Source organism: Chiloscyllium plagiosum, unplaced genomic scaffold (assembly GCF_037043375.1).
Source record: "Chiloscyllium plagiosum isolate Xiang-an unplaced genomic scaffold, Cpla_swu_hap1 HiC_scaffold_22, whole genome shotgun sequence".
Taxonomy (NCBI): domain Eukaryota; kingdom Metazoa; phylum Chordata; class Chondrichthyes; order Orectolobiformes; family Hemiscylliidae; genus Chiloscyllium; species Chiloscyllium plagiosum.
Window position 1 is genome coordinate 66,719,890 of NW_028270160.1, and position 7,611 is coordinate 66,727,500.

Below are 7,611 nucleotides of genomic sequence, written 5' to 3' on the forward strand. Positions count from 1 at the left end.
GGTGATGTTCTTGGTACATAACATTAGTTATGGAAGGTTGACCCCATGGAACACAAAAACGAAGGCTATCAAGGAATTTCCATGACCAAATTTGAAGAAAGAGGTCCTTTGATTCTTAGGACTCTGCGGTTTCTATTGGAAGTTTGTTCCAAACGTCAGCAATGTAGTGGCACCGTTAACCGATTATCTGAAGAAGAACACAAAGTTTTGGTGGACAGAACATGCCAGGAGGCATTTGACCATTTTAAATCGACCATCAAACCAGATTTAGCTACACCAAACTTTTCAAACCTTTTCAAGTCGCCATCAATGCTCATGACATTGGAGTTGGAGCTGTCTTCTTCCGGGAAAATGAGGATGGGATTGAACTGTCAGTTGGTTACTTGTCGAAGAAGGTTAACAACCACCAGAGGAAATACTCCACAATCGAAAAGGAGTTTGGTACTGGCCTTACATAATTTTAATGTGTCTGTCACGAACAATGTGTTGGAGACAATTGTGTACACTGACCACAATCTACTTACATTCTTAGAACGTTTTAAAGATAAGAATATGAGACTATTTCATTGGAGTCTGATATTACAGACTTTTAATTTAAAAATCATACATGTTGCGGGTCAGAACAATGTAGGTGCAGACACGTTATCGCAGATTTAACTGATAGAGTTGAGATGAGATTTGTCTTTATTTAATGTTTTATGTACATTTAGTATGTGGGAAGAAATTAAGGTAAATGTATATGAAAGTTACCAGTATGTTAGGGTAATGTGTTTAAAAGGTAGAAAAAAAAGCAATCTTTTCATTATGATGGTTCATTTTTTTCTTAAGGGGGGAGGTGTTATGAAGATGTGGGTGTATCTTTAAAAGAATTAAAAGCTGCAGAACTACCAGACATAGCACCAAGTGTTTTCAAGAAGGTAACAATGCAACACTCGGTCAAACAACTCGATTAGCTTGTTGCCTGGAGTAAAAACAAATGCAAATTTGGCCAATCTGTTTAAAGTATACCCCAAAAAGATGCCAATTTACAATCAAGTTTGAATTGAGTATATTGACAATCTTAAAAGCCAATGACACAATCCGATGTTCTGGGGTCTAAGACCGGGGGAAAATTGAACGATTGTGAGGAGAACTGCCAAATATAGTACGTACCAGACTGCTTGAAAAAAAATCTCTTAAACTTACCTTTTCTAACAGTAACCTGTGATGCAGAAATTCCTAACAAGGAGAAAAGAAGACAAAGGGAGATCTGAAGACAAGAACCTACAGCTGCCTGGTTTTGAGATAAGAAGTGTTGTTTTGTAAATCTTAATTGGAAGCTTTATCAGACTAGTATTATAGAGGGAAGGTAATAGATAGTTTAGAGAAAGAAATTGAAAATAAGGGTTAGTTATATTTTAAGAAATAAAGTTATTAATTTTTACTTTACATTGTTCTTGGCCACATAAATTTTCACAGATTACTGCATGGGATAAATCATTTCTGTGTTGCTGGTTTTAAATTAAGCAGGAAAGTTTACCCCATGTCATAACAGAAGGAATAGTACCAGAAGACTGGAGGATAGCAAATGCTGTTCCCTTGTTCAAGAAGGGGAGTAGAGACAACCCTGGTCGACCATTGAGCCTTACTTGAGTTGTGGGTAAAGTGTTGGAAAAGTTATAAGAGTTAGGATTTATAATCAACTCGATAGGAAAACATTGATTAGGGATTACCAACACGGTTTTGTGAAGGGTAGGTCATGCCTCACAAACCTTATTGAGTTCTTTGAGAAGGTGACAAAACAGGTGGATGAGAGCAAGCTATTAAAGTGGTGTATATGGATTTCAGTAAGGCATTTGATAATGTTCCCCATGGTAGGCTACTACACAAAATAGGGAGGCATGGGACTGAGGGTGATTTACCAGTTTGGATCAGAAATTAGCCAGCTGAAAGAAGACAGAGAGTGGTGGTTGATGGGAAATATTCATCCTGGAGTTGATGTACTGCAAGGATCTGTTTTGGGTTCACTGCTGCTCATCATTTTTATAAATGACCTGGATGAGGAGGTAGAAGGATGGTTTAGTAAATTTGCGGACAATACTAAGGTAAGTACAGTTGTGATAGTGCCGAAGGACGTTGTAGGTTACAGAGGGAAATAGATAAGCTGCAGAGTTGGCCTGAGAGATGGCAAATGGAGTTTAATGCCAAAAAGCGTGACGTGATTCACTTTGCAAGGAGTAACAAGAATACAGAGTACTGGGCGAATGTAAGATTCTTGGTAGTGTAGATGAGCAGAGAGATCTCAGTGTCCATGTAAATAGATCCCTCAAAGTTGCCATCCAAGTTGATTGGACTGTTAAGAAGGCATATGGTGTGCTGGCTTTTATTGGTAGAGGGATTGAGTTTCAGAACCATGAGGTCATGCTGCAGCTGTACAAAACTCTGGTGAGGCCGCACTTAGAGTATTGCCTGCAATTCTGCTAACCGCATTATAGGAAGGATGCGGAAGCTTTGGAAAGGGTTCAGAAGAGATTTACTAGGATGTTGCCTGGTATGGAGGGAAGGTCTTACAACGGAAGGTTGATGGACTTGAGGCTGTTTTCATTAGAGGGAAGGAGGTTAAGAGTTGACTTAATTGAGACATATAGGATAATCAGAGGGTTAGATTGGGTGGACTGTGAGATCCTTTTTCTTAGGATGGTGATGGTTAACATGAGGGTGCATAGCTTCAAATTGAGAGGTGATAGATATAGGACAGATGTCAGAGGTAGTTTCTTTACTCAGAGAGTAGTAGGGGTATAGAATGCACTGCTTGCAACAGTTGTGGATTCGCAAATGTTACGGGCATTTAAATGGTCATTGGATTAGGCATATGGACAAGAATGGAATAGTTTAGGTTAGATGGGCTTCAGATTGGTTTCACAGGGCAGCGCAACTTTGAATGCTGAAGGGCCTGTACTGCACTGTAATGTTCTATGTTCTATGTTCTGAGGGTTTTCAAATGATAATCTAGGCAGAGTTTAAAAATCAGAAGGAAATTAAGGAGCAATTATGTAGGCAAATTACAGAAAGGGTGGTACAGTAGCTCAATGGCATGCTATCTTACAGTGCTAGGAGTTCGAGTTCGATTCCAGCCTCGGAATCAGACAGATTCCAGTCTGTGTGGAGTTTGCATATTCTCCTAGTGTCTGCATGGGTTTTCTTCCACAGTCCAAAGATGTGCAGGTTGGGTGGATTGCCAAGCTAAATTGTCCATGGCATCGAACGATGTGCAGGCTAGTTGGATTAGCACTGGTAAATGCAAGGTTACAGGGTAGGGAAGTGGGTCTTTGTGGGATGGTTTTTAGAGGATCAGTGTGTGCCAAATGGTCTATTTCCACACTGCAGGGATTCTGTGAAAGGTGTGAGAGCAATTAGGTTGTAGTAGTAGATTTCAACTGTGCTAGCATGAAAAGTGATCACTGCAGTGCAAAAGGGTTAGGCAAGGTGGAATTTTTAAAGTGCATCCAGGAGAGCTTTTTGTGCCAGTACCTAGATATCCTACTCGAGAAGAGGCAGTACTAGATCTAATCCTGGGGAATGAAGCTGGTCAAGTGGTTAAAGTATTAGTGGGCAAGTATTTTTGCAATAATGATCAAAACTCTGTCCGTTTCAGAGTCATTATAGAAAGGGATAAGTATAGTGCAGAAGTTAATTGTCTAAACTTGGGGAAGGTCAATTTCAATATCATTAGAAAAGATTTGGCAAACATAAACTTGTAGTAGCTACTGGCATTTGGAAAGTAACAGTCTTTTAAAACTAGTAAAGTAAGTGTGCAAGGCCAGCATGTTCCTCTAAGAGTGAAGGGCAAGGGCAGAGAATCCAGAGAATCCTGGATAGTAAGAAATATCAGGTGTTTGATAAAGAAAAAGAAGGAAACACATGTTCATATGTACAACACATTAAAAATGGAGGAGAACCTTAAGGAGTATAGATACTGTAGAGGGGTGCTTAAAGAAGAAACTTGAAAGGCAGACAGGAACCACAAAATATCTTTGACAGACAAGGTTAAGGAAAATCCCGAGGTATTTTATAAGTTTATTAAGAACAAGAAGGTAAAGAATGAGGCATTTTAAAGATCAAAGGGTGTTTTAAAGATCAAATCTATTGTGGAGTAAGAGGACATGGGTGAGATCTTAAATTAGTATTTCTCATCTGTACTCACAAAGGAGAAACACATTCTAGCTGAAGATTTCAGTTGGTATGGTGAGGTTCTAGATCATGTAAGGAGGAGGAGGTTTTAGATGTTTTAGCAGGCATTAAGCTGATGAGGTGTATCCTAGGCTGCTATGGAGCTAAGAGGGGAAATTGCTGGAGCGCCGACAGAAACATTTAATACTTCGTTAGCCACTGGTGAAGTGCCAGATAACTGGAGGATAGCTGACATGGTTCCTTTGTTCAAGTGGTGCAGCAGGGATAGGCCAGGTAACGACAGGCCAGTTAGCCTGACATCATTGGTCGGGAACTTACTGGGAAAAAAAAACTTTGTGGGACAGGATTAATCAACACTTGGAAAGGGAGGGATTGATCAGAGATTGTCAGCATGGATTTGTTGGAGAGATATCCTGTCTGACTAATTTGATTGCTTTTTTTTAACTAAACATATTGATAAGATTTGTGCAATTGTTGAGTAGATGGACTTCAGGAAAGCCTTTCATAAGATCCCAAGTGAAAGCCTAGTCCAAAAGGTAAGAGCCGAAAGGATACAGGATAAATTGGAAAACTGAATGAAAAATTGGCTTGCAAATAGGAGGCAAAGGGTAATGGTGGAGGGTTGATTTTCTGATGGGAAGCCTGTGACCAACGGTGTATCACAGGGATCAGTGCTGGGAAATTTGCTGTTTGTTATGAACATTAACGACTTTGATATGAAAGCAGAAGATATAGTTAGTACGTTGCAATAACATGAAAATTGGTGATGTTGTTGATAGTAAGGAGGATGGTCTCAGGCTACAATATGATATTAAGCAACTAGTAAATTGGGCCGCACAATGGCAGATGGAATTTAATCCTGATAATGTGAGGTGATACATTTTGGGAGGTCTAATAAGGGAAGGATATACACAATGAACAGTAGGTCCCTAAGGAGTACTGAGGGACAAAGGGACCTTGGCTTAGAAGTCCAAGGTGTCAGCAGAGGTGACACACAATGGTGAAGAAGGGAAAGGGGATGCTTGTCTTCATTAACCAGGTGTAAAATATAGGAGCAGGGAAGTCTTGTTGCAAATATATAAAACATTGTTAGGCCACAGATAGAATACTATAAGTATTTCTGGTCACTACATTATCGGGAAGACATGATTGCGTTGGAGAGGATGCAGCAGAGATCCACCACATGAGGCAGAAATTCTCAGTTATAAGGAGGGACTAGATAGGCTGGTGTTGTTTTCCCTGGAGCAGAGGACGCTGTGGGGTGATCTGATTGAGGTTTACAAAATTATGAGAGGGATTGATAAGATAGATCATGAGAATTACTTTCCCCATTGTAGTTGTTTCTAAGACCAAGGGGCATAGGTTTAAGATGAGTAATAAGTGATTTAGAGGGATTCTGAGGAAAACAAAATTCACTCAGAGGGTGGTTGAAATATGGAACATGTTGCCTGAGTGGGGGACACAAGTACTCTTGCAACATTTAAGAAACATCTAGACAAGCAAGGCATAGTGGGCTATGGACCAAGTGTGGTAAATTTGATTATTGTGGTTTGGTGTTTATTGGTTGGCATAGATATGGTGGGCCAAAGGGACTCTTTTGTTGTTGTATGACTTTATGCTTCTAAACAGTATCCTGGACTTTAATAATAGTGGCATAGAATTGACGAGGAAGGAAGCTAAGTTAATCCTGTTAAAAATCACACAACACCTGGTTATAGTCCAACAGGTTTAATTGGAAGCACACCAGCTTTCGGAGCAATGCTCCTTCATCAAGTGATTGTGGAGGGCTCAATCGTAACACAGAATTTATAGCAAAAATTTGCAGTGTGATGTAACTGAAATTATACATTGAAAAATTGATTGTGTGTTAAGCCTTTCAAAGCCTTTCATCTTGTAAGGCTTAACACACAATCAATTTTTCAATGTATAATTTCAGTTACATCACACTGCAAATTTTTGCTATAAATTCTGTGTTAAAATCGAGCCCTCCACAATCACCTGATGAAGGAGCGTTGCTCCGAAAGCTAGTGTGCTTCCAATTAAACCTGTTGGACTATAACCTGGTGTTGTGTGATTTTTAACTTTGTACACCCCATCTCCAAATCATGTTAATCCTGAATCACCTACAGTTTCAGCTTCGACTAGAATATTGCCATCCAATTCTGCAGTTTAGAAAAAATGTAAAGGCATTAGGGAAGTTGAGAACAGGGCAGCATTGCTTAACACTTTAGCCACACAGTGCCTGGGACCCGGGTTCAATTCCACCTTTGGGCGTTTGAACATTCTCCCATGTCTGCGTGGGTTTCCTCCGGGTGCTCCAGTTTCCTCCCATAGTCGAAGGATGCGTAGGCTAGTGCATTAACCAATGGGAATTGCAGGGTTACAGGGATTGGTTCCTGTGGCTCAATGGACTGAATGGCCTGCTTCTGCACTGTAGGGATTCTACGGACTGGTTTATGAGAATGATTCCAGGAAAGAGGAACTTCAGTTACATGGATTAACTGGAGTGTTTGTGATACATCTCTTTGGGGAAGAGAGAGGTTGAAAGGAGATTTAGTGTAGATGTCCAAAATTATGAGGGGTCTAGACGGAGTTGATAGAGAGAAACAGTTGGTAGAAAAACTAAGGGCCTATTTAAATTGATTAGCAAAGAAAGCACTGTTATTTGTCAAAAAGCTTCTTCTACAGTGTGGTTAGGATCTAGATGCACTGCCCAAACGTATGATGGAGACAGATCAATTGTGGCTTTCAAAGTGGAATTGGAAAATTATCTGCAAAGGAAAGTTTTGCACAATACTGGGGAAAGTCTCTGGAGTGGTAAGAGTAAATATTTAAAGGTGAAGAATAAATTTAACAGACGTAGGAATAAAGCACAGAGAAGATCTCTCAGTAGAAAAGCTGGATTTCGAAAATGCAATCGTTATACGAATGGAGAAGATAGCAGCTGGCTAGACAGTTGATGGGAGCACATTCAAACAGCTCCTATCTTTTGAATAAGGAGGAATTAGAACGGGTTTTTAAAGACAAACTCTCTGTTCCAAGTGGAAAGGTAAATGTTGTGAGGTTTGCAGCTTTAAGGGTATAATGAGGAAAGATCGGTTGATAGAACCAATTAGTATAAAAGAAGTTGAAGATGTCGTCAGTAGAATAGACCCAAAGACATCAGGACCCGATGGCATTAGTTACAGTCTCTCCATAAGAAGGATGATACTAGATTGTCTAGTCTTTTCACTCTATGGATAAAAACTGGGGTTATCCCTGGATGTTTGAAGAATAGTAGAACCACTTTGATGTCTAAATCTAATGATAAGGCCAGCCTTAAGGACATAGACAATTGGCGACCAATTAGCATAAAACTCCTTCTGCTTAGGATTTTTTACAAAGATACTAGCTAGGAGATTGAGTGATGCTGTAGAATTAAATTTAAGACAAAAAGGTTTT